This window comes from Triticum urartu, chromosome 2A (genome assembly GCF_056163025.1).
Source record: "Triticum urartu cultivar PI428250 chromosome 2A, HENAU_Tu73, whole genome shotgun sequence".
NCBI classification, from domain to species: Eukaryota; Viridiplantae; Streptophyta; class Magnoliopsida; order Poales; family Poaceae; genus Triticum; species Triticum urartu.
In genome coordinates, this window is record NC_141874.1 from 339,550,793 (window position 1) to 339,575,055 (window position 24,263).

General features: G+C 43.4%; 1 long non-coding RNA gene and 1 pseudogene across 2 annotated transcripts; both read left to right on the top strand.

The window, feature by feature from the left end:
* The window catches only part of LOC147985022 (KH domain-containing protein HEN4-like), an 84,465-nt pseudogene that overhangs the window by 7,598 nt on the left and 52,604 nt on the right, over positions 1 to 24,263 (top strand).
* On the top strand, positions 181 to 2,758 carry LOC147985023 (uncharacterized). Of its 2 annotated transcripts, XR_015616383.1 has the most exons (3): positions 227 to 681; positions 976 to 1,035; positions 1,364 to 2,758. It is a non-coding gene; the product is annotated as an uncharacterized LOC147985023 (long non-coding RNA). The 2 variants fall into 2 exon arrangements; XR_015616382.1 differs by having other exon boundaries at positions 181 to 681; positions 976 to 2,758.

A 24,263-nucleotide genomic window follows, 5' to 3' on the forward strand; every position in this document is an offset into this window, starting at 1 on the left:
TTCTATTGTTTCCACTAGAATAATGCTTGACCATTAAGCTAATATAAGTGATATTATGTGCAGCGATGCAAGTCTTGTAAAATTCTATAACAAAATCAAGTTGTATTTCTAGAACGCAAGGGAGCTGTTAGGAAGTAATAATATTGGTTTAGGAGTCCTTATCTATAATACCTAAATAGTTGATCCCTATTACCTGATTTCTCTGCTCTATGTTGCGTCCATGTTATCTTAATTCTTTTCGTCCATTTGATTGATCATCTGTGGCTGTGATCTGTGAAGAGTTGGTCCCGTGTTCGCTCGCCCACACCCGTTCGCTCCTCCTTCCTTGACCCACAGAAGCGGAAGCGAAGCTTTTCTCCTACTGAAACGTCAACGAGGGGACCTGTCCTCCTAATCTAATTGCCCCGACTCTCACCCGCTTCTCTCTCCCCAAATGACACAAACTCCATGCGGTGATGGATGCATCTGAGCCCAGCCCCCTCCAGGGTTTGCGTCTGTCATCGGGATGAGAATCGGCGGCCATGGCGGCTTGCGGGGCAAAGGAAGGATTGGAAGACAATCGATCTGGAGGATGGGTGGGACTTTATGCAGAGGGGCGTCCACATGCTCATAACATCCTCGATGGCCAAAGCCTGAGCATAACTTCGAGTACTACATGATGCATCTGAAGGTTCTGAACACGTAAGTTGCCTTCATGCCAGCTTCCCTCCGTCCAAGCCTAGCCTAGGCCGATTCGATCCAATCCGGTGCTGATATAGGGTTTCAGTACCCCTGTTTGTCCTTCGTTCCCGCCTCCCTCCATCCATGCCTAGCCCAGGCTGATGCGATCCAATCCTACATGTGTGTTTTCTTCACAGATTATCTCCTATTTGTGTGTGTGCCGGTGTTGTTGGTTTTCTGGTCCAATGAGTAAGGCAAAGCCAATTGTGTTTCCAACAAGCACTAATGTTTTTTGCATCCTTTTTTTCGGTACAGGTGGAACGTGACATTGGGTTGACTTGCTGGCTGTGAATGATTACATCCTCATCTTACTATGTACAAACACATAATCAGATCCTCTATTGAATTATTTTGTTCCTTGGCAATTTGAAACAAGCCTTCCTATTAGGATTCCAATATAGTATCTTTTATGTAGTATGTACAACCCGGTTAAATACCCCTTAATTTATAGAAGTGCATCAGTCAGTTTGCTTTTCAAGTGACAATGTGGTTTAGGTCAGTTTACTTACGCTTCATCTTGACATTACACACATACATAGTTCCTGATTGAATTCTTTCGTCTGGCTTTTCATTTGTGCTATACTGCTATCCATTAGTACACATCTTAGTAATGTTAATTTGGTTGTTCTTGAGACTTTTGCAGGTTAGTGGTTGCTGGCTTTGCTGCATTGGTCGATTTTAAATTCAGTTAAAGAAGGTGACCTTTCTCTACAAGTTTTTATCTATGTGGTAATACTTTTTTGTCTCCTATAGTAATTTTGTTCTAGAAGATAGTGAACGAATTACTTGCATTTTGACGATATACCAAAAATAAGAATAGTTGTTCAGCTCAGGGAGCAAGATAACCACACATACATTGATCCAACATCCAAATTTATTCCTTTTACATTCAACTATAGCTATGCTGATTCTGATGCACTGCTTTCATGTGTATAACATGCAAGTGTTATCACTGAAAGGCTTCTTTGTTTCAAATCTTTGTATTAACACTATTGTTTCCAATCTACACAAGTAATGCTTTATTGCTTTTGTATGCACAAACACTCTGAGCTTCTCAAATTCTTGTGAACCTTTAAGTCATTATCTAAAAGACCATCTTACTATTATCATCTTTAAACCTCTTTTTTGTTCAAATGTGTTTCCAATGTTGTAGATATTATGTATTTCAAAGAGTGTGCTTGCATGGGTTTGTTACTTCCCTTTATACCTGATTGCATAGAAAAACAAGATCAGGGTATAATTCTGCTACTACACTTGGCATTGGCGTCTGATGTCAACAGGTTCAGTGATTGTTCTTATACTTTTGGTATGCTCCATTCAGTCCTCATTGCATAAATTTGTATACACAAGGATGTACGATGTAAGATGACTAAGAAAAGGAAACTGCGTTTCGTTCAGAACTTCAGGCTGCAGTTCGTGTTTCTCTGTAGCTCTTTTGTAGTACTATTGACTAAGTGGTACTTCTTCCCCAGAATTTTTTATGGCTTTTGTAGCTGCAGAGAAACTGATAATTGGAGCTAGAAGATATGGACGATATCACATATCAGCCACATCGGGTGACCTTCAGAAGTTGATGAGGACATCAGTACCATTGTTACACCCACAACCCCTGCTGTTATACATACTGGACCAATTACTAGAGCTCACGCACGCCAATTGAATTGTCAGGTACTTTCGTTTCTTGGTAACGATTCTAATGTTCATGAGAATATGATGCTGCCTAAATTGGATACATTTGTTTTGCTTACAAATGAAGGGCCTAGCTTGGACAAGAAAGATGAACCTTGGAGCAAGTTCAAGCATGGAGATGATGGCATGCGCAAGGGGAACAAGAACGGAGTTACAAGTGATGATTCCAGGACTCTGAAGCCACCATAATGAGTGCATGAAGCATGGGACGAAATAAACAAGATGCCACTTCATAAATTTCGTCCAGAGGCTATTCTAGGTGCTGCGTCACCTTACTATTGGGCCAGTGTGACGCCCCGAGACCGATGTGCCAGGTGTCGTCCAGTTATTCGCTGTCGTTGCCATGTCATTTGCTTGCGTGTTACATTTCATCATGTCATCATGTGCATTGCATCATCATGTTTTCAAAACTTGCATCCGTCCCGGTCTCCTCGTTCCTTCCGTTGTCCGTTCTGAGCCCAACCACACTTGCACGCGCCCGCGGCACGTCTAAAATATTATTTTATAAGTGGCCGAAAAATGTTCTCGGAATGGGTTGAAAGTTGTCATGTGGTGTTGTTATGTTGTAGGTAGGCCGCCTGCCAAGTTTCATCGCATTCGGAGTTCGTTTGATAGCCTAACGGATAACTATAGCGACATTATAGTCGGTCTAACGTCAGACGATTTCGGTCTCTAGAAACAGCCGTCGGGCCTCCCTCTCTTCTCTTCTCTCAACTCGAGACCGTCTACACAGCTCACTACCTACCGTCAGGCCCTACCTAACCTCTCTCATCAGCCCGCGACCTTCCTCGCGCGCGCGCCCGAAAGCTGTCCCGGACCCGACCCGGGCAGTCGTCACCGTTGGATTCGGATCATCCCCAAACATTTACAAAACATCTCCGTTTTGTTAATTGGGCTCCCTAACTATTTTATTCGCGACCGTACGATTACGATCGTAGGGATGAGGTAGCCCCTAACCTAATCCACTTAATGTATATATAAAGCCCAACCCTAAAATCTAGGAGATTTGTCCCTCCACCGCCGCCACCGGGTCGCCTCCCACCTCGGGATCGCCTCGCCCAATCCTCCTCGATCCCCTCGCCCAACCAGTGCATCCCCTCCGATCCATCCTTCCCGCGCCCACTCTCTCAATCCAGGAGCCGAGCTCCCCTGCCTGAGGTCGCTGACTTCGACCGGCTTCACCGGAGACCAGTGCAGCCGCGCCCGACCCCCTTGCCTCCCTGTTCAGTCGCAGCAGTATCTGAGGTCCTCCACCAGCTTGTGGCCGCAGCGCCGACGACCAGGACCGGCCTCGTCCAGCTCCTCTCCTCCCCTGTATCTCCCTTTCCTTTGTTTCCTCTCTCACTTGCGCTCTGTCCTCTCCAGGAAGCTGCAGGAGGCAAGCACCATGCCATGGCCTCCCCTGCTCGACGACCGCGTTGCTATCGTTACCTTCGTGCCCATCCCCGTCTAGTTCTGCAGTGTTGCCGGCCGTCTTCTTCGTTCACGGCGGACACTGTTGCAAGTTCCTCTACAACCAGCAGGAGCCCGCTCATCCCGCGCTCGCTCGCTCTGTTGCCTGCGGGACTTGCCCGAGCGCTGGAGTTGACCCAGCCGTGCCTCCAACATCCGCCATCGCCCCGTTACCCCTATTTTCGCTGGAGATCATTGCCGTGAGACCTTCATCGAGCCATGGTGCACCAAGGTCTTCATCGCCCCCCTACAGTTGCGCCTTGCTCCAACCCTCGCGAGATCTGGCAAGTATGGCTCTTCCCCGACCCGTTCAGGCCAGTTCGGGCCCTCTCCCTCGAAGGATCCGGCCGATCTCCCCGCGTCCCGCCGGCTGCTGCCTCCTCTGCATTGCGCCGGCACACCGTCTCCTCTGCTTCAGGACGAACAGCACTCGACCGCGCGTTGACCAGGTAGATCGAAGCGAGGCAGGACGTGCGTGGCCCAGCGCCAAGGCCCGGCTCCCTGGAGCCCGATGTGAGGAAGCCCATCTTATGTTTGCTCCTGTGCAGCCCAGTTCGGGCCAGTTTCGGCCCGAGATGTGTTTTTTTCCGCAGAGTATTTTAGCTAATTTCCACAGGATTGCTGTTTTACATAAAGCCCCCTAAACTTCATGCATTTAATAACTCCACAACCATGCATCGGATCTAAATAAATTGTATATGAAACTTGCTTAGAATTGCATCTAGTTTCATAATATGTCACTTTCACCCATGTTTAAAATGTTTAAAATGCTGTTTGTTTAAATTTGCTTAAATAACTTGCTAAAATGCTTTAATTCATAACTAAATAACCGTAGCTCGGATTTAAATAAACTTTATATGTATATGGGGTAGAATTTTGCCTAGTTTATCATGGTGTACTTGCTTTGCATGTTTAACAACTATAAAATTTGATTTAGGGCAGAACAGTACCATAACCAAAGTATGCTCATGAGGAGTTTCCGGAAATGTTGTTCGTTGCTTCCGGCCTCATTTAAACTTGACTAGATGGGTAGTTTTCTTTTGCTTCACCCCCTTGCCATGTTTAACAACATTTAATATTGTTGGGTACAGAAACGAGATCGAACTAAATAATTGATGTGGTGCTCCGTCAATATGCAACTCGTTGCATATTGAGCTCCACTTAATTTGTAGTGTTGGTTATTGCACTTTGCCATGCCATGCCCTCTTTAAACCGGACATGCATCGTTCTTGTTTGCGCATCATGCCATGCCTATGTGGTGGTTTTTTACTATGTTGTTTGCTTCTTTCCGGTGTTTGCTTCTTTGGGTTGGTTCCGTTAACGTCGTGTTGTGAGGATTCGTTCGACTACATCCGTTTGTCTTCTTCATGGACTCGTTCTTCTTCCTTGCGGGATTTCAGGCAAGATGATCATACCCTCGAAATCACTTCTATCTTTGCTTGCTTAGTTGCTCGCTCTTTTGCTATGCCTATGCTGCGATACCTACCACTTGCTTATCATGCCTCCTATATTGTTAAATCAAGCCTCTAACCCACCTTGTCCTAGCAAACCATTGATTGGCTATGTTACCGCTTTGCTCAGCCCCTCTTATAGTGTTGTTAGTTGCAGGTGAAGATTGAAGTCTGTTCCTTGTTGGAACATGGAGATGTTGTTCCTTGTTGGAACATGTTTACTTGTTGGGATATCACTATATATCTTATTTAATTAATGCATCTATATACTTGGTAAAGGGTGGAAGGCTTGGCCTTATGCCTGGTGTTTTGTTCCACTCTTGCCGCCCTAGTTTCCGTCATATCGGTGTTATGTTCCCGGATTTTGCGTTCCTTACGCGGTTGGGCTATAATGGGAACCCCTTGACAGTTCGCCTTAAGTAAAGCTCTTCCAGCAATGCCCAACATTGGTTTTACCATTCGCCACCTAGCCTTTTTTTCCCTTGGGTTTCGCGGACTCAAGGGTCATCATTATTTTACCCCCCCCCGGGCCAGTGCTCCTCTGAGTGTTGGTCCAACCTGTCAGCTGCCGGTGACCACCAGGGGCAACTCTGGGCTGGCCTACCTGTACCTAGGACAATCTGAGTGTGCCCTGAGAAAGAGATATGTGCAGCTCCTATCGGGATTTGTCGGCACATTCGGGCGGTGTTGCTGGTTTAGTTTTACCCTGTCGAAATGTCTTGTTGTACCGGGATACCGAGTCTGATCGGAATGTCTCGGGAGGAGGTCTATTCCTTCGTTGATCGTGAGAGCTTGTCATGGGCTAAGTTGGGACACACCTGCAGGGATTTGAACTTTCGAAAACCGTGCCCGCGGTTATGGGCAGATAGGAATTTGTTAATGTCCGGTTGTAGATAAATTGAACCTTAACTTAATTAAAATGAATCAACAGCGTGTGTAACCGTGATGGTCTCTTTCCGGCGGTGTCCGGGAAGCGAACACGGTGTTGGAGTTATGCTTGACGTAGGTTGTTTAGGATCACTTCTTGATCATACTTTTATCGACCGTGCTTTGCCTTCTCTTCTCGCTCTCATTTGCGTATGTTAACCACCATATATGCTAGTCGCTTGCTGCAGCTCCACCTCATACCTTTTACCTTTCCCATAAGCTTAAATAGTCTTGATCGCGAGGGTGCGAGATTGCTGAGTCCCCGTGGCTCACAGATACTTCCAAAACTAGTTTGTAGGTGCCGTTGAACCGAGCAGGTGACGCAACCAAGCTCAGGAGGAGCTCGATGAAGATCTTGTCCTTGTGTTGTTTTCGTTCTAGTTGATCAGTAGTGGAGCCCAATTGGGGGCGATCGGGGACCTTTGTCGCATTTGGGGTTCTTCTTTTATTTTGGTTCCGTAGTCGGACCTTGATTGTACTTGGATGATGTAATGCTTTATTCTTGTAATTGAGTGAAGTGGCGATTGTAAGCCAACTATGTATCTCTTTCCCTTATGTATTACATGGGTTGTGTGAAGATTACCTCACTTGCGACATTGCTTTCAATGCGGTTATGCCTCTAAGTCGTGCTTCGACACGTGGGAGATATAGCCGCATCGAGGGCGTGACAGGTTGGTAATTAGAGCCTTCCCTGACTGATAGAGGCAAAGGTGTCCCGATGTTTCGATGAGATGGTGGCTATCGTTTTCTGTGGGAGTCGACCTTGACGATCCGACTACGAACGTGCGAGACGTCGCGCCTTAGCAATCGCTAAACCAACTTCCGAGGGGTTATTGACCACGCCGGAGCACGATCAACCTGACCACGAGGGCCTGTTTCCTGCGAGCAAACGAAGAACAAGCAAGAAACTGAGATTGCAATCTGGATATTGCGAATATAAGATGAAAGCTTTATTGATCAAGGTGGGGTTCTGTGACGTCTTGGTCTGGTCGTTGGACACAAACGAAGTACGCGAAGTTGCAGCTATGGCGAACTTTTAATCTAAACAAAACCCAAAGTCTAAACGACGCCCTAAGGGCTGTATATATGGAGGAAGAGAGGGGAATTTCGTGGCCCTTGAGGGTGGGGTCCGAAACCAACCCTAACTCTTGTTTCCCCACACATATAGACTCTAAAAATAGCCTATACTTAAGTATTTCGAAATTACATGGGCCTGGCCCATTAATAAGGTGACGCAGCACCTAGAATAGCCTATGGACGAATATTATGAAGTGGCATCTTGTATATTTCGTCCATGGCTTCATGCACTCCTTATGGCGGCTTCAAAGTCCTGAAATCATCACTTGTAACTCCGTTCTTGATCCCCTTGCGCATGCCATCAACTTCATGCGTGTTCTTGCTCCAATGTTCATCCTTCTCCAAGCTAGGCCCTTCATTTGAAAGCAAAACAAATGTATCCAATTTAGGCAGCATCATAATCTCATGAACATTAGAATCATTACCAAGAAACGAAAGTACCTGGTAATTTAATTGGCGTGCGCGAGTTCTAGTAATTGGTCCAGTATATGTAACAGTAGGGGCTATGGGTGTAACAATGGTATTGATGTCCTCATCATCCTCCCCTTCTTGAAATGAAGTCGTCCTCGACGGAAGCTCATCTTCCTCACCCAAATAAGGCTTCAAATCTGCAATATTAAAAGTGGGACTAACCCCAAAATCTGCAGGTAGCTCAAGTTTATATGCATTATCATTTATTTTCTCTAAAACCTTAAAAGGACCATCAGCACGTGGCATTAGCTTTGATTTGCGCAGATTAGGAAATCTATCTTTACGCAAATGTAACCAAACAAGATCTCCAGGTGCAAACACAACATGTTTTCTACCCTTATCTCCAGCAAGTTTATATTTAGCATGCATACGCTCAATGTTTTCCTTAGTTAACTCATGCATTTTTAAAATCAATTCAGAACGTTCTTTAGCATCAAAATTAACCTTCTCCAAAGATGGAAGAGGCAACAAATCAATAGGTGCACGAGGTAGGAAACCATACACAATTTCAAAAGGGCACATCTTAGTAGTAGAATGCAATGAACGATTATAAGCAAATTCAATATGAGGCAAGCATTCTTCCCACATTTTCTTGTTATTCTTCAAAACAGCACTAAGCATAGTAGACAATGTTCTATTGACTACTTCAGTTTGTCCATCAGTTTGGGGGTGACAAGTAGTAGTAAAAAGCAGCTTAGTCCCCAACTTAGCCCATAAACATCTCCAAAAGTGGCTAAGAAATTTAGTATCACGATCTGAAACAATAGTATTTGGCACACCATGTAAGCGAATAATTTCACGAAAGAACAAATCAGCAACATTAACAGCACCATCGCTTTTATGACATGGTATAAAGTGTGCCATTTTCGAGAACCTATCCACGACAACAAATATGCTATCCCTCCCCTTCTTTGTTCTAGGTAAACCTAAAACAAAGTCCATAGATATATCCTCCCAAGGAACACTAGGTACAGGCAAAGGCATATATAAACCATGAGGATTGAGTCGTGACTTAGCTCTTTGACATGTAGTGCAGCGAGCAACAAAACGCTCAACATCCCGTCTCATCTTTGGCCAAAAGAAATGTGTAGCAAGTATATCCTCCGTCTTCTTGACGCCAAAGTGTCCCATTAATCCTCCTCCATGCGCCTCCTGCAATAACAAAAGACGAACGGAGCTAGCTGGAATGCATAGCTTGTTAGCACGAAACACAAATCCATCGTTAAGAACGAACTTGTTCCAAGTTCTCCCTTCCTTACAATTCTGCAATACATCTTTAAATTCAGCATCATTAACATATTGATCCTTGATGGTCTCCAAACCAAATATTTTAAAGTCAAGTTGTGAAAGCATAGTATAACGACGAGACAAGGCATCAGCAATAACATTTTCTTTACCCTTCTTGTGTTTAATCACATAAGGGAAAGTCTCAATGAATTCAACCCATTTAGCATGTCGACGGTTCAGTTTTGCTTGACTTTTAATGTGTTTCAAAGATTCATGATCAGAATGTATAACAAATTCCTTGGGCCATAAATAATGTTGCCATGTTTCTAAGGTCCGAACAAGAGCATATAATTCTTTATCATAAGTAGAATAGTTCAGACTAGGCCCACTCAATTTTTCAGAAAAGTATGCAACAGGTTTTCCATCTTGTAATAACACACCTCCTAATCCAATTCCACTAGCATCACATTCAAGCTCAAAAGTCTTATTGAAATTAGGAAGTTGGAGTAAAGGAGCATGTGTCAACTTATCTTTCAACACCGTGAAGGCTTCTTCCTGTGCGGTACCCCAAACAAAAGGTACATCCTTCTTTGTAAGCTCGTTGAGAGGTGCAGCAATGGTGCTGAAATCTCTCACAAAAACCCTATAGAAACCAGCGAGGCCAAGGAAACTCCTCACTTGTGTGACCGTTTTGGGCTGCGGCCAACTCTCAATAGCTTCAATCTTGGCTTTATCAACTTCAATTCCCTGTGGAGTAACAACATAGCCAAGAAAAGATACTCGGTCGGTGCAAAAGGTGCACTTTCCAAGGTTACCAAACAAACGTGCATCACGTAGAGCAATAAAAACAGCACGTAAATGTTCCAAATGTTCCTCCAAAGATTTGCTATAAATCAATATGTCATCAAAGTAAACTACCACAAATCGTCCAATGAAAGCACGTAAAACTACGTTCATTAACCTCATGAAAGTACTAGGTGCATTAGTTAACCCAAAAGGCATGACTAACCACTCATATAATCCAAACTTAGTTTTAAATGTCGTTTTCCATTCATCTCCCAATTTCATACGAATTTGATGGTAACCACTACGCAAATCAACTTTGGAGAATATTGTAGAGCCACTCAATTCATCAAGCATATCATCTAGCCTAGGAATAGGATGACGATAACGAATAGTAATATTATTAATGCCTCTACAATCAACGCACATACGCGACGTACCATCCTTTTTCGGCACTAAAATGATAGGAACAGCACAAGGACTAAGGGATTCGCGTATATAACCTTTGTCGAGCAGTTCTTGTACTTGACGCATAATCTCCTTCGTCTCCTCTGGATTGGTACGGTATGGTGCCCGGTTGGGTAATGATGCACCGGGAATTAAGTCAATTTGATGCTCAATCCCGCGAATAGGTGGTAATCCCGGTGGCACGTCTTGTGGAAAGACGTCGGCGAACTCCTGCAAAATGTTAGTGATAGCAGGAGGCAAAGAGGAAGGCACGTCCTCGAATAAAAATAATGCCTCTTTGCACACAAAAGCATAGCAAACAGATTTGCTAAAATCTAGATCATCAATATCAGATTTGGTGGCAAGTAAACATGCACTTTTCAATTTAATTTCAGAAGCAACACTAGATTGTTTATTATTATTAGGCTGCATTTGTTGCTCAAATTCTTTTGCCACAATCTGATTTTCACTCTTAGTTTTCTCCTGTTTTGCTTTATTAGCTCTATTAATATCATCTTTCAAAATGGAATCAGGAGTCATAGGAAGCAAAGTAATATTTTTATCCTTATGAACAAGAGTATACTGATTGTTTCTACCATGGTGAATAGATTTTTTATCAAATTGCCATGGTCTACCAAGTAATAAGGAACATGCTTGCATCGGTACCACATCACAATCAACATAATCAGCATATGTAGAGATACTAAAATGCACACGAACAGTACGTGTTACCTTAACCTTGCCGCTGTTGTTGAACCATTGGATGTAGTAAGGATGTGGATGTGGTCTTGTGGTGAGAGATAGCTTCTCCACCATCTCGATGCTAGCCAAGTTGTTGCAACCCCCTCCATCTATGATCACGCGAACAGAACGTTCCTTCACAACTCCCTTTGTATGGAACAAATTATGCCTCTGATTTTGCTCAGCTTGTGTAACCTGCACACTCAAAACACGTTGAGCAACTAAACATTCATACCTATCAGCATCTTCAGGAGCCATGTATTGCGTCTCATGATCAGAATCGTCTCCACCGTGTTCGTCACGTGTAATAAGAGCCAAAGTCTCCTCATCATAGTCACTAGCGGACTCATACCCACCATCCTCAGTAACAATCATCACACGCTTAGATGGGCATTCTCTCGCATAATGACCTCCACCCTTGCAACGTCGACAAATAATATCATGTGTTTGCCCTGTTGATGCCATGGATGAAGAAGAGCTCTTTGCAGGCCCAGAAGGTGTGCTCTTGGCAGATAGTGGTGATTGTGCCTGCTTTATTGTATCACGGTTGGAGGTGGCAGCCGACGGAGGCGCCGGTGAAGCAGAACGTGTGGAAGTAGATGATGCACGTGGTGTCCATGAAGAAGGTCGACCTGCAGAAAAGTTAGTCCGCGCCAATGCATGTCGATCCTGCACTTCACGTTCAGCTTTACAAGCAAGATGGAATAAACGAGTGATATTAGTATACTCCTTATACTCTAGAATCGTCTGAATGTCTCTATTTAATGCACCCATAAAACGTGCAAGCATAGCTTCATTCTCCTCAACAATACCACATCTAATCATGCCAGTTTGTAATTCCTGATAATATTCTTCTACAGAATTTGTTCCCTGTCTTAAGCGCTGCAATTTTTGAAGTAACTCACGTTGATAATATGGTGGAACCCAACGAGTACGCATAGCAGTTTTCAAAGCAGCCCAAGTAGCAGGAATGGGATATAATCTACAATGCTCAGACCACCAAACACATGCAAAACTAGTGAATGCACAAACAGCAGCAGGAACACGTCTCTCCTCGGGATATTGTAAACATGTAAATCGTTGTTCAGTTTCTAACTCCCAAGTAAGATATATATCAGGAACATATCTACCCTCAAATGGTGGAATATTCAATTTTAGTTTAGGGAGATGGTCATGATCTCGTACCTGAGGGTGAGCCCTACCATTGCCATTATTTGCATGTGGACGACCTGATGGTTGCTGTGCTGGTGGTGGCACGTAGTTCTGATTTTGATCAACCTCATCCTCGTAATCGCCAGCAAAATCATCTCCTCCGCATCAGCAGCAGGAGCCACAGAAGTAGCAACAGCAGCACCAACAGTTTGGCCAGGTGCAAGAGGGAGACGGCTCGCTCGGCGGAGGGCTGTTTCACGATGTGTAGGTAGTCGTCGTTGTTGTTGTTGTTGTAGAGGTGCGTTAGGTGCAGCCGGTGGTGGTGGTGGAAGACGCGCGAGCAATTCATTAAACCTGTTATCGAGCTTTGTTTCGAACGTCTTCTCCATGTCATCTATCTTCTCCATGGCCTCTTCAAATCTGTTTAGCACATCCTGCACCTGTCCATTCATCATTTGCTGAAATTTATCATGCAACTCCTGATTCGTCATGTTCTCCCAGTCAGTCTCGTCGGCTTGTGATCCTGCCATGGTTAGCAACAATAGAAAACACACAAGAATATGATCCTACAGAATACTAACAAGAGGTGGTGGTGGCGGGTGTCACAAATCCGTCAAGCAAATCTCAAATTCTTACCAGTTCTTACCCAGCAGCAGGCGGTGATCGGCAACCGTTGTAGTCAAAACTCTCAAAAGCTTGGATAGAGCGATTGCCAGGGAGAGTCAAACGCACGACGTAGAGGTATGTGGAGCTGGGAAGGCTTATAGTATGGTAGCAAAAAGGGTCAGCAATAATCAATTCAGAGATGCAAAGTTGAATAAACGCTCAACGACGGTACTGTGCTGGTCCTAGGCTAGACCGTGCTAGATACGCGAGCCTAGAACACTAACAAAATCACGGCGCTGCACGTAAATAAGGGAAAAGCACACTCTGGAACTTTTTTTTTCTCTTTTTTTTTTGCTCCTCTTTTTTTTTGCGCTCCTCTTTTTTTTTGCGAAAAATTACTATAATGGCGAGTGTCTCAAAACTCTTCCCTCGTCAAACTGATAGGATGGGCACGAAAAAAAATTTCCCACTTTTTTTCGGAAATCAGGGCAGCGACGACGAAAAAGTGCGACAAAAAATCACTATGATGGCACGTGGCTCAAAAGACTCAGAAAAGCCTAAAAATAGGATAGGGAAAAAATATTTTTGCCCGTGAAAATTTTGGCCTAAAAACTGCCCGGGGGTCTCCAGACTTTTTTTTTCCGAGACCTACGCAGGCAAGGAAACACGAATCGGAATTGAGATTGATCTCAAGAACAAACCTAATATGAGAAGAACTCAGATTGGTGGTGGATATATGGTTGTGGTATATGGCAGCGGTGGTGGTATATGGTAGCGGTGGTGGTATATGGATAGAGATTGATGGTGGTATATGGATACGGATTGGTAGTGGTATATGGATAAGGATTCAGAGCGGTGGCGGATAAGCAAAAGTGGTAGATGGGCGATGATGATGGTGCGGCGGCGGCGTGACAACTTATGACCAGAACTCGAAACTCTAAAAGACTAGACTCTAAGACCAGCAACTTGACACGACGATGCAACCGCAAATTCAACAAAGCAAAAACCCTAAAAAGATTATGCAAAGGCTCAGATTGGTTCGGATATGATGAACAAACCCTAATTTTTTTTGTGTGGCTTTTTCGTGGACTGTAGGTATGAAGAACAGACTCGATCTAATCTACGAAAAACTGTAAAATCTCACCGAGCAACCTGGAAATCTGATACCACTTGATAGAGGCAAAGGTGTCCCGATGTTTCGATGAGATGGTGGCTATCGTTTTCTGTGGGAGTCGACCTTGACGATCCGACTACGAACGTGCGAGACGTCGCGCCTTAGCAATCGCTAAACCAACTTCCGAGGGGTTATTGACCACGCCGGAGCACGATCAACCTGACCACGAGGGCCTGTTTCCTGCGAGCAAACGAAGAACAAGCAAGAAACTGAGATTGCAATCTGGATATTGCGAATATAAGATGAAAGCTTTATTGATCAAGGTGGGGTTCTGTGACGTCTTGGTCTGGTCGTTGGACACAAACGAAGTACGCGAAGTTGCAGCTATGGCGAACTTTTAATCTAAACAAAACCCAAAGTCTAAACGATGCCCTAAGGGCTGTATATATGGAGGAAGAGAGGGGAATTTCGTGGCCCTTGAGGGTGGGGTCCGAAACCAACCCTAATTCTTGTTTCCCCACACATACGGACTCTAAAAATAGCCTATACTTAAGTATTTCGAAATTACATGGGCCTGGCCCATTAATAAGGTGACGCAGCACCTAGAATAGCCTATGGACGAATATTATGAAGTGGCATCTTGTATATTTCGTCCATGGCTTCATGCACTCCTTATGGCGGCTTCAAAGTCCTGAAATCATCACTTGTAACTCCGTTCTTGATCCCCTTGCGCATGCCATCAACTTCATGCGTGTTCTTGCTCCAATGCTCATCCTTCTCCAAGCTAGGCCCTTCATTTGAAAGCAAAACAAATGTATCCAATTTAGGCAGCATCATAATCTCATGAACATTAGAATCATTACCAAGAAACGAAAGTACCTGGTAATTTAATTGGCGTGCACGAGCTCTAGTAATTGGTCCAGTATATGTAACAGTAGGGGCTGTGGGTGTAACAATGGTATTGATGTCCTCATCACTGACCTTAGGAGCCCCATTGCTTGATCGTTTCTAGCGGCCGAGTTGTGTCTAGAAAAATGTTTTGAGTCATTTAGGAATCATATATCGGAGAGTTTAGGAATTCTTTTTTACTTCCCAGTCTCCTCATCGCTCTGGTAAGGCATCCTGACGTAGAGTTTTGACTCTTCTCTTCTCAAATTTCAGTAAAAAAAATTTTAGGATCATGCGGGTATCTTGGAATTGTTTCGATGGTTTTGTGACGAGAACATTGTCTTGGTGCCTCCTGTCAGGGGTTTTGTGGAAGTGTCCCGGGGAGTTGAGCTCTAAGGTGTTGTCGTCATATTTTATCGTTGCAGTTCTGGAATACCTGAGTTTAGTATGCCGACATCGAAAATCTCTTTTATGCAGTTCGTTGGTGAGATAACCTCGACGCCACCTAGTACTGGGGCGGGAGTTCGGGAGTATCGCCATAACTTGTATAACGGATGCTTTTCGAAGGTTGAGGTAGATGATTTCCAAAGGTTTCTTGGTTATGTGTTGAAGGATGGATACAGCTGGATGTAGGATTTGCTAGTTTTGGGTGAGATATTATGCTTCCCCTGTATCCCCAACACCTGATTGCATAACCGAAAAGGTTCGGGAGTTTCATAAGTGGGAATTCAAGTAGCTCTTAGGATATCTTTCCAACAGATGTATGATATGAAATTGGGGTTCGACGTCTAGTGGTCCGCCTATTCACGGTCGGTTTTACAATGGTCTTGTTGTGTCTTAAAGAGTCCTTGGCTATGCCGACTCGGGGACGCTTCGTATGTCATGTGCACTGCCTTGTACATGATGGTGCTGTACGATCGAGCCCGTGTAGGCCCCACCACGAAAACTTCGGACGAAATCTCTATCATATGTTTGTTCCGGCTTATTTTGCAAGCCACTCCTTTGTTTTTGTTTTGGTTTGTGGTATTCGAGTTGCTTCGGAGTCAAATGTGGATTCCATACCTTTCCTAAGCGGTGTTCTCATATTTCTTTGAGAATACAAATCATTCTCGTTTATTGAGATTGTCATGTCAATCCTTTTTCACCGGTGTGTTTCTCTTCAAGTGGATCCGATCATTTCAACAACCGCAAGATCAAGTATCAGTTCTTCTCAACGGTGTTTGTTTCATTCTTCTCCAAGTTGCCTTTGTTTTCCCGCCCACCCTCCCTTTTTCTTCGAGGACTCAGATTTCTTATTCAAGTATCCTTTTACTGATGAGAAGTCTCTCCATTATTTTCCGTCAATGTTCTTATCCGTTGATTCTCAGGAAGATGCTAACGAAGCTTCAAGTTCGTCTCTCGTCACTCATTTCTTCTCCGGTGGATTCAATTCAAGCTTTCGGTGTAATCATATTCTTCTCCGTACTTCTAATGTTTTTCTTATGCCGGTGCACCTCATAATAATTCATTTCTCGCTATTCATTTGTTCCGGAGTGCTAAAGATATCTCGAAGATTCGTGTTTTTCCACTCTGCTTTTGTTCAAGATCTTTCGAGATTGGTATCTCATTAAAGTCATTTAATTCAACCGGTGCATTCTCCTTTTCAAGTAATCATTTCAACGGTGTTTCTCTTGAGTGGGCCCTAACCCACAGGTCTTTTCCAGGATCTTACCTGTCTTCTATTTTCTCGGAGGTATTCTCAAATTCTTGTCAAAGTTTGATGTAAGAATGAATTATCATCAGTCAAATGTAATTCTCCAAGATCTTTCAAATTCTTTTCATCGTTGGATCAACCTTTCCATTCTTCATTCCAGAGTGTCTAAATAATTCTTGGTGGTGCTTCTTGTTTCCATTCTCATCATTTCAAGACCGAAGAAGAGTTTTTCTCCATATCTTGCCCCATTCTCGGCCATGCTCTCATAATTGTTTGATTGTGAGAATTCTTTTCACCTATCCGGAGCAATTCAAGAGTCTTCTCAGTTTGTTATCCGGAGTCCGTCAATTCAGGTTATTCACTCTTAGCTGTCAGTTATCAGTCTCCTATTTTACGGGTGCTTCGTTCAAGTGATCTTTTATCGGCTCGTGATCTCTTCGTTCTGATGTATCTAAATCCTCTCAAGTATCCTCGTTCATTTCATAATTCTTCCCGGTGTTTCTTTATGTTTTATTCGTTCTTTTTCAATTCTTACGGTGGTTCGTTCAAGATTTCTCTTCCTTGGTTATTTATCAATTCATTCGTTATTTTTAATCCTACCGGTGGTGCATTGAAGACCTTCCCAAGTTTGCGCTATATCTATCTTAATCCTTTCAACGAGAATAAGTAGTATGCCAAATCCATTGTTTGTCATCAATTTAATTGATGAAGGACGAGCATAATATAATTCTTATTCTTGTTTCATCGAGTTTGTTCAATTCCTGTTTTTCCGGAGTGGCTCATCATACTTATTCTTGGTTTCAATAGCTCATATTTCTTTTCCGGAGTTCCAAGCTCTCTCAATTTATTTCATCACGAAGATCCATCTAATCATTACAAGGATTCTCCTTGTATTTTCAACTTCTCTTTCTTTTGTTTGATCATTCTTTTTGTTTTCTGGAGTTCTCATGAAAGTTCTACATGATGTTCATCAAGGATTCAATTTCCCTCTCGAAGTGTTCATCAAGATTCTTTTCTAAAGAGCTCAAATATTCTTCATCTTGTAATCCGGAGCGCAGTTTTTTCTACTTTATCATTGGAGGTGGTATTATGTCATTCTTGATAATTTGACCTCATGGTTCATGATTCACATATTGTTAAGAATGAGGTATTTTAAATCCATCAACCTCTTCATTGGAGCTATCTTGGGTTATATTTCACCTAAAGCCTTCCCTAAGGATTGTTGCTATTTATGGTGCTCATAAAGGACCCAAGTCTTTATTTATCCTCCCGGTGAAATAAGTTTCTCGTCTCCTTGTTGATATCAATCCAACCTATTGGTCTCGTTAGTGGCAGAATTTCACCTCATAGTTTTGAGATGTTCTCCATAAGCACACTACAATCTTATTCTTTTCGTTCTTGATTTCCCAACAACCCCATGCAATCCTTCCTTGCAAGGATGCTTTCCAAGCTCTTTTGTGGCAGAAGTTGCCATTTTATTCTCCGTTCTTTTGTTCCGATGATCGACCTTTAATTCCTTCATCCTGAGGCATTGTGATGTTGCTCTCTTCGACCAATCATATTGTTTTTCCCAAGAGCTTCTTCTTTCCTTTGCTTATCCATTTAACCGGAGTGTTGTGTCATCTCTTCAAGTTCTTTTCATCTTATCAAGTTTTACTTCTCTTTTTCAGTCGGAGTGCTGTCCAAATTATATCATTCTTAATCCTTCTCTATCTTGACTTAATCGGAGTGGTTTCAATATATATCTTGCCCTTCAGCCTCAAGGTTTTTCGCAATGTTCTTTGTCCCTCTTTTCTAACGGAGTGTTTTCAACTTCGTTCATCTCCATTACATTCTCTCATTCAATTTGTTCAACTTCTCAAGGTTCTTTGGTTTCACTCGTTTGTCAAAGAAGCAACTTGGTTTTACCACTTCTCTTTTCTCTTCCGTTTTCCCTCCGGTGCCATTCTAGATCTCGGGACGAGATCCTCTCGTAGTGGTGGAGTGTTGTGACGCCCCGAGACCGATGTGCCAGGTGTCGTCCAGTTATTCATTGTCGTTGCCATGTCATTTGCTTGCATGTTGCATTTCATCATGTCATCATGTGCATTGCATCATCATGTTTTCAAAACTTGCATCCGTCCCGGTCTCCTCGTTCCTTTCGTTGTCCGTTCTGAGCCCAACCACACTTGCACGCGCCGGCGGCACGTCCGAAATATTATTTTATAAGTGGCCGAAAAATGTTCTCGGAATGGGTTGAAAGTTGGCATGTGGTGTTGTTATGTTGTAGGTAGGCCGCCTGCCAAGTTTCATCGCATTCGGAGTTCGTTTGATAGCCCAACGGATAACTATAGCGACATTATAGTCGGTCTAACGTCGGACGTTTTCGGTCTCCGGAAACAGTCGCCGGGCCTCCCTCTCTTCTCTTCTCTCAGCTCGAGACCGTCTACACAGCTCACTACCTACCGCCAGGCCCTACCTAACCTCTCTCGTCAGCCCGCGACCCTCCTCGCGCGCGCGCCCGAAAGCTGTCCCGGACCCGACCCAGGCAGTCGTCACCGTTGGATCCGGATCATCCCCAAACATCTACAAAACATCTCCGTTTTGTTAATTGGGCTCCCTAACTATTTTGTTCGCGACCGTACGATTACGATCGTAGGGATGAGGTAGCCCCTAACCTAATCCACTTAATGTATATATATAGCCCAACCCTAAAATCTAGGAGATTTGTCCCTCCACCGCCGCCACCGGGTCGCCTCCCACCTCGGGATCGCCTCGCCCGATCCTCCTCGATCCCCTCGCTCAACCAGTGTGATAGAGGCAAAGGTGTCCCGATGTTTCGATGAGATGGTGGCTATCGTTTTCTGTGGGAGTCGACCTTGACGATCCGACTACGAACGTGCGAGACGTCGCGCCTTAGCAATCGCTAAACCAACTTCCGAGGGGTTATTGACCACGCCGGAGCACGATCAACCTGACCACGAGGGCCTGTTTCCTGCGAGCAAACGAAGAACAAGCAAGAAGCTGAGATTGCAATCTGGATATTGCGAATATAAGATGAAAGCTTTATTGATCAAGGTGGGGTTCTGTGACGTCTTGGTCTGGTCGTTGGACACAAACGAAGTACGCGAAGTTGCAGCTATGGCGAACTTTTAATCTAAACAAAACCCAAGTCTAAACGACGCCCTAAGGGCTGTATATATGGAGGAAGAGAGGGGAATTTCGTGGCCCTTGAGGGTGGGGTCCGAAACCAACCCTAACTCTTGTTTCCCCACACATACGGACTCTAAAAATAGCCTATACTTAAGTATTTCGAAATTACATGGGCCTGGCCCATTAATAAGGTGACGCAGCACCTAGAATAGCCTATGGACGAATATTATGAAGTGGCATCTTGAATATTTCGTCCAAGGCTTCATGCACTCCTTATGGCGGCTTCAAAGTCCTGAAATCATCACTTGTAACTCCGTTCTTGATCCCCTTGCGCATGCCATCAACTCCATTCGTGTTCTTGCTCCAATGTTCATCCTTCTCCAAGCTAGGACCTTCATTTGTAAGCAAAACAAATGTATCCAATTTAGGCAGCATCATAATCTCATGAACATTAGAATCATTACCAAGAAACGAAAGTACCTGGTAATTTAATTGGCGTGCGCGAGCTCTAGTAATTGGTCCAGTATATGTAACAGTAGGGGCTGTGGGTGTAACAATGGTATTGATGTCCTCATCATCCTCCCCTTCTTGAAATGAAGTCGTCCTCGACGGAAGCTCATCTTCCTCACCCAAATAAGGCTTCAAATCTGCAATGTTAAAAGTGGGACTAACCCCAAAATCTGCAGGTAGCTCAAGTTTATATGCATTATCATTTATTTTCTCTAAAACCTTAAAAGGACCATCAGCACGTGGCATTAGCTTTGATTTGCGCAGATTAGGAAATCTATCTTTACGCAAATGTAACCAAACAAGATCTCCAGGTGCAAACACAACATGTTTTCTACCCTTATCTCCAGCAAGTTTATATTTAGCATTCATACGCTCAATGTTTTCCTTAGTTAACTCATGCATTTTTAAAATCAATTCAGAACGTTCTTTAGCATCAAAATTAACCTTCTCCGAAGATGGAAGAGGCAACAAATCAATAGGTGCACGAGGTAGGAAACCATACACAATTTCAAAAGGGCACATCTTAGTAGTAGAATGCAATGAACAATTATAAGCAAATTCAATATGAGGCAAGCATTCTTCCCACATTTTCTTGTTATTCTTCAAAACAGCCCTAAGCATAGTAGACAATGTTCTATTGACTACTTCAGTTTGTCCATCAGTTTGGGGGTGACAAGTAGTACTAAAAAGCAGCTTAGTCCCCAACTTAGCCCATAAACATCTCCAAAAGTGGCTAAGAAATTTAGTATCACGATCTGAAACAATAGTAGTTGGCACACCATGTAAGCGAATAATTTCACGAAAGAACAAATCAGCAACATTAACAGCATCATCACTTTTATGACATGGTATAAAGTGTGCCATTTTCGAGAACCTATCCACGACAACAAATATGCTATCCCTCCCCTTCTTTGTTCGAGGTAAACCTAAAACAAAGTCCATAGATATATCCTCCCAAGGAACACTAGGTACAGGCAAAGGCATATATAAACCATGAGGATTGAGTCGTGACTTAGCTCTTTGACAGGTAGTGCAGCGAGCAACAAAACGCTCAACATCCCGTCTCATCTTTGGCCAAAAGAAATGTGTAGCAAGTATATCCTCCGTCTTCTTGACGCCAAAGTGTCCCATTAATCCTCCTCCATGCGCCTCCTGCAATAACAAAAGACGAACGGAGCTAGCTGGAATGCATAGCTTGTTAGCACGAAACACAAATCCATCGTTAAGAACGAACTTGTTCCAAGTTCTCCCTTCCTTACAATTCTGCAATACATCTTTAAATTCAGCATCATTAACATATTGATCCTTGATGGTCTCCAAACCAAATATTTTAAAGTCAAGTTGTGAAAGCATAGTATAACGACGAGACAAGGCATCAGCAATAACATTTTCTTTACCCTTCTTGTGTTTAATGACATAAGGGAAAGTCTCAATGAATTCAACCCATTTAGCATGTCTACGGTTCAGTTTTGCTTGACTTTTAATGTGTTTCAAAGATTCATGATCAGAATGTATAACAAATTCCTTGGGCCATAAATAATGTTGCCATGTTTCTAAGGTCCGAACAAGAGCATATAATTCTTTATCATAAGTAGAATAGTTCAGACTAGGCCCACTCAATTTTTCAGAAAAGTATGCAACAGGTTTTCCATCTTGTAATAACACACCTCCTAATACAATTCCACTAGCATCACATTCAAGCTCAAAAGTCTTATTGAAATTAGGAAGTTGGAGTAAAGGAGCATGTGTTAACTTATCTTTCAATACCGTGAAGGCTTCTTCCTGTGCGGTACCCCAAACAAAAGGTACATCCTTCTTTGTAAGCTCGTTGAGAGGTGCAGCAATGGTGCTGAAATCTCTCACAAAATGCCTATAGAAACCAGCGAGGCCAAGGAAACTCCTCACTTGTGTGACCGTTTTGGGCTGCGGCCAACTCTCAATAGCTTCAATCTTGGCTTTATCAACTTCAATTCCCTGTGGAGTAACAACATAGCCAAGAAAAGATACTCGGTCGGTGCAAAAGGTGCACTTTCCAAGGTTACCAAACAAACGTGCATCACGTAGAGCAATAAAAACAGCACGTAAATGTTCCAAATGGTCCTCCAAAGATTTGCTATAAATCAATATGTCATCAAAGTAAACTACCACAAATCGTCCAATGAAGGCACGTAAAACTTCGTTCATTAACCTCATGAAAGTACTAGGTGCATTAGTTAACCCAAAAGGCATGACTAACCACTCATATAATCCAAACTTAGTTTTAAATGCTGTTTTCCATTCATCTCCCAATTTCATACGAATTTGATGGTAACCACTACGCACTTCACGTTCAGCTTTACAAGCAAGATGGAATAAACGAGTGATATTAGTATACTCCTTATACTCTAGAATCGTCTGAATGTCTCTATTTAATGCACCCATAAAACGTGCAAGCATAGCTTCATTCTCCTCAACAATACCACATCTAATCATGCCAGTTTGTAATTCCTGATAATATTCTTCTACAGAATTTGTTCCCTGTCTTAAGCGCTGCAATTTTTGAAGTAACTCACATTGATAATATGGTGGAACCCAACGAGTACGCATAGCAGTTTTCAAAGCAGCCCAAGTAGCAGGAATGGGATATAATCTACAATGCTCAGACCACCAAACACATGCAAAACTAGTGAATGCACAAACAGCAGCAGGAACACGTCTCTCCTCGGGATATTGTAAACATGTAAATCGTTGTTCAGTTTCTAACTCCCAAGTAAGATATATATCAGGAACATATCTACCCTCAAATGGTGGAATATTCAATTTTAGTTTAGGGAGATGGTCATGATCTCGTACCTGAGGGTGAGCCCTACCATTGCCATTATTTGCATGTGGACGACCTGATGGTTGCTGTGCTGGTGGTGGCACGTAGTTCTGATTTTGATCAACCTCATCCTCGTAATCGCCAGAAAAATCACCCTCCTCCGCATCAGCAGCAGGAGCCACAGAAGTAGCAACAGCAGCACCAACAGTTTGGCCAGGTGCAAGAGGGAGACGGCTCGCTCGGCGGAGGGCTGTTTCACGATGTGTAGGTAGTCGTCGTTGTTGTTGTTGTAGAGGTGCGTTAGGTGCAGCCGGTGGTGGTGGTGGAAGACGCGCGAGCAATTCATTAAACCTGTCATCGAGCTTTGTTTCGAACGTCTTCTCCATGTCATCTATCTTCTCCATGGCCTCTTCAAATCTGTTTAGCACATCCTGCACCTGTCCATTCATCATTTGCTGAAATTTATCATGCAACTCCTGATTGGTCATGTTCTCCCAGTCAGTCTCGTCGGCTTGTGATCCTGCCATGGTTAGCAACAATAGAAAACACACAAGAATATGATCCTACAGAATACTAACAAGAGGTGGTGGTGGCGGGTGTCACAAATCCGTCAAGCAAATCTCAAATTCTTACCAGTTCTTACCCAGCAGCAGGCGGTGATCGGCAACCGTTGTAGTCAAAACTCTCAAAAGCTTGGATAGAGCGATTGCCAGGGAGAGTCAAACGCACGACGTAGAGGTATGTGGAGCTGGGAAGGCTTATAGTATGGTAGCAAAAAGGGTCAGCAATAATCAATTCAGAGATGCAAAGTTGAATAAACGCTCAACGACGGTACTGTGCTGGTCCTAGGCTAGACCGTGCTAGAGACGCGAGCCTAGAACACTAACAAAATCACGGCGCTGCACGTAAATAAGGGAAAAGCACACTCTGGAACTTTTTTTTTCGCTTTTTTTTTGCGCTCCTTTTTTTTTTGCGCTCCTCTTTTTTTTTTTGCGCTCCTCTTTTTTTTTTTTTTTGCGAAAAATTACTATAACGGCGAGTGTCTCAAAACTCTTCCCTCGTCAAACTGATAGTATGGGCACGAAAATTTTTTTTCCACTTTTTTTTTTTCGGAAATCAGGGCAGCGACGACGAAAAAGTGCGACAAAAAATCACTATGATGGCACGTGGCTCAAAAGACTCAGAAAAGCCTAAAAATAGGATAGGGAAAAAAAATTTTGCCCGAGAAAATTTTGGCCTAAAAACTGCCCGGGGGTCTCCAGACTCTTTTTTTTTTTTTTTTTCCGAAACCTACGCAGGCAAGGAAACACGAATCGGAATTGAGATTGATCTCAAGAACAAACCGAATATGAGAAGAACTCGGATTGGTGGTGGATATATGGT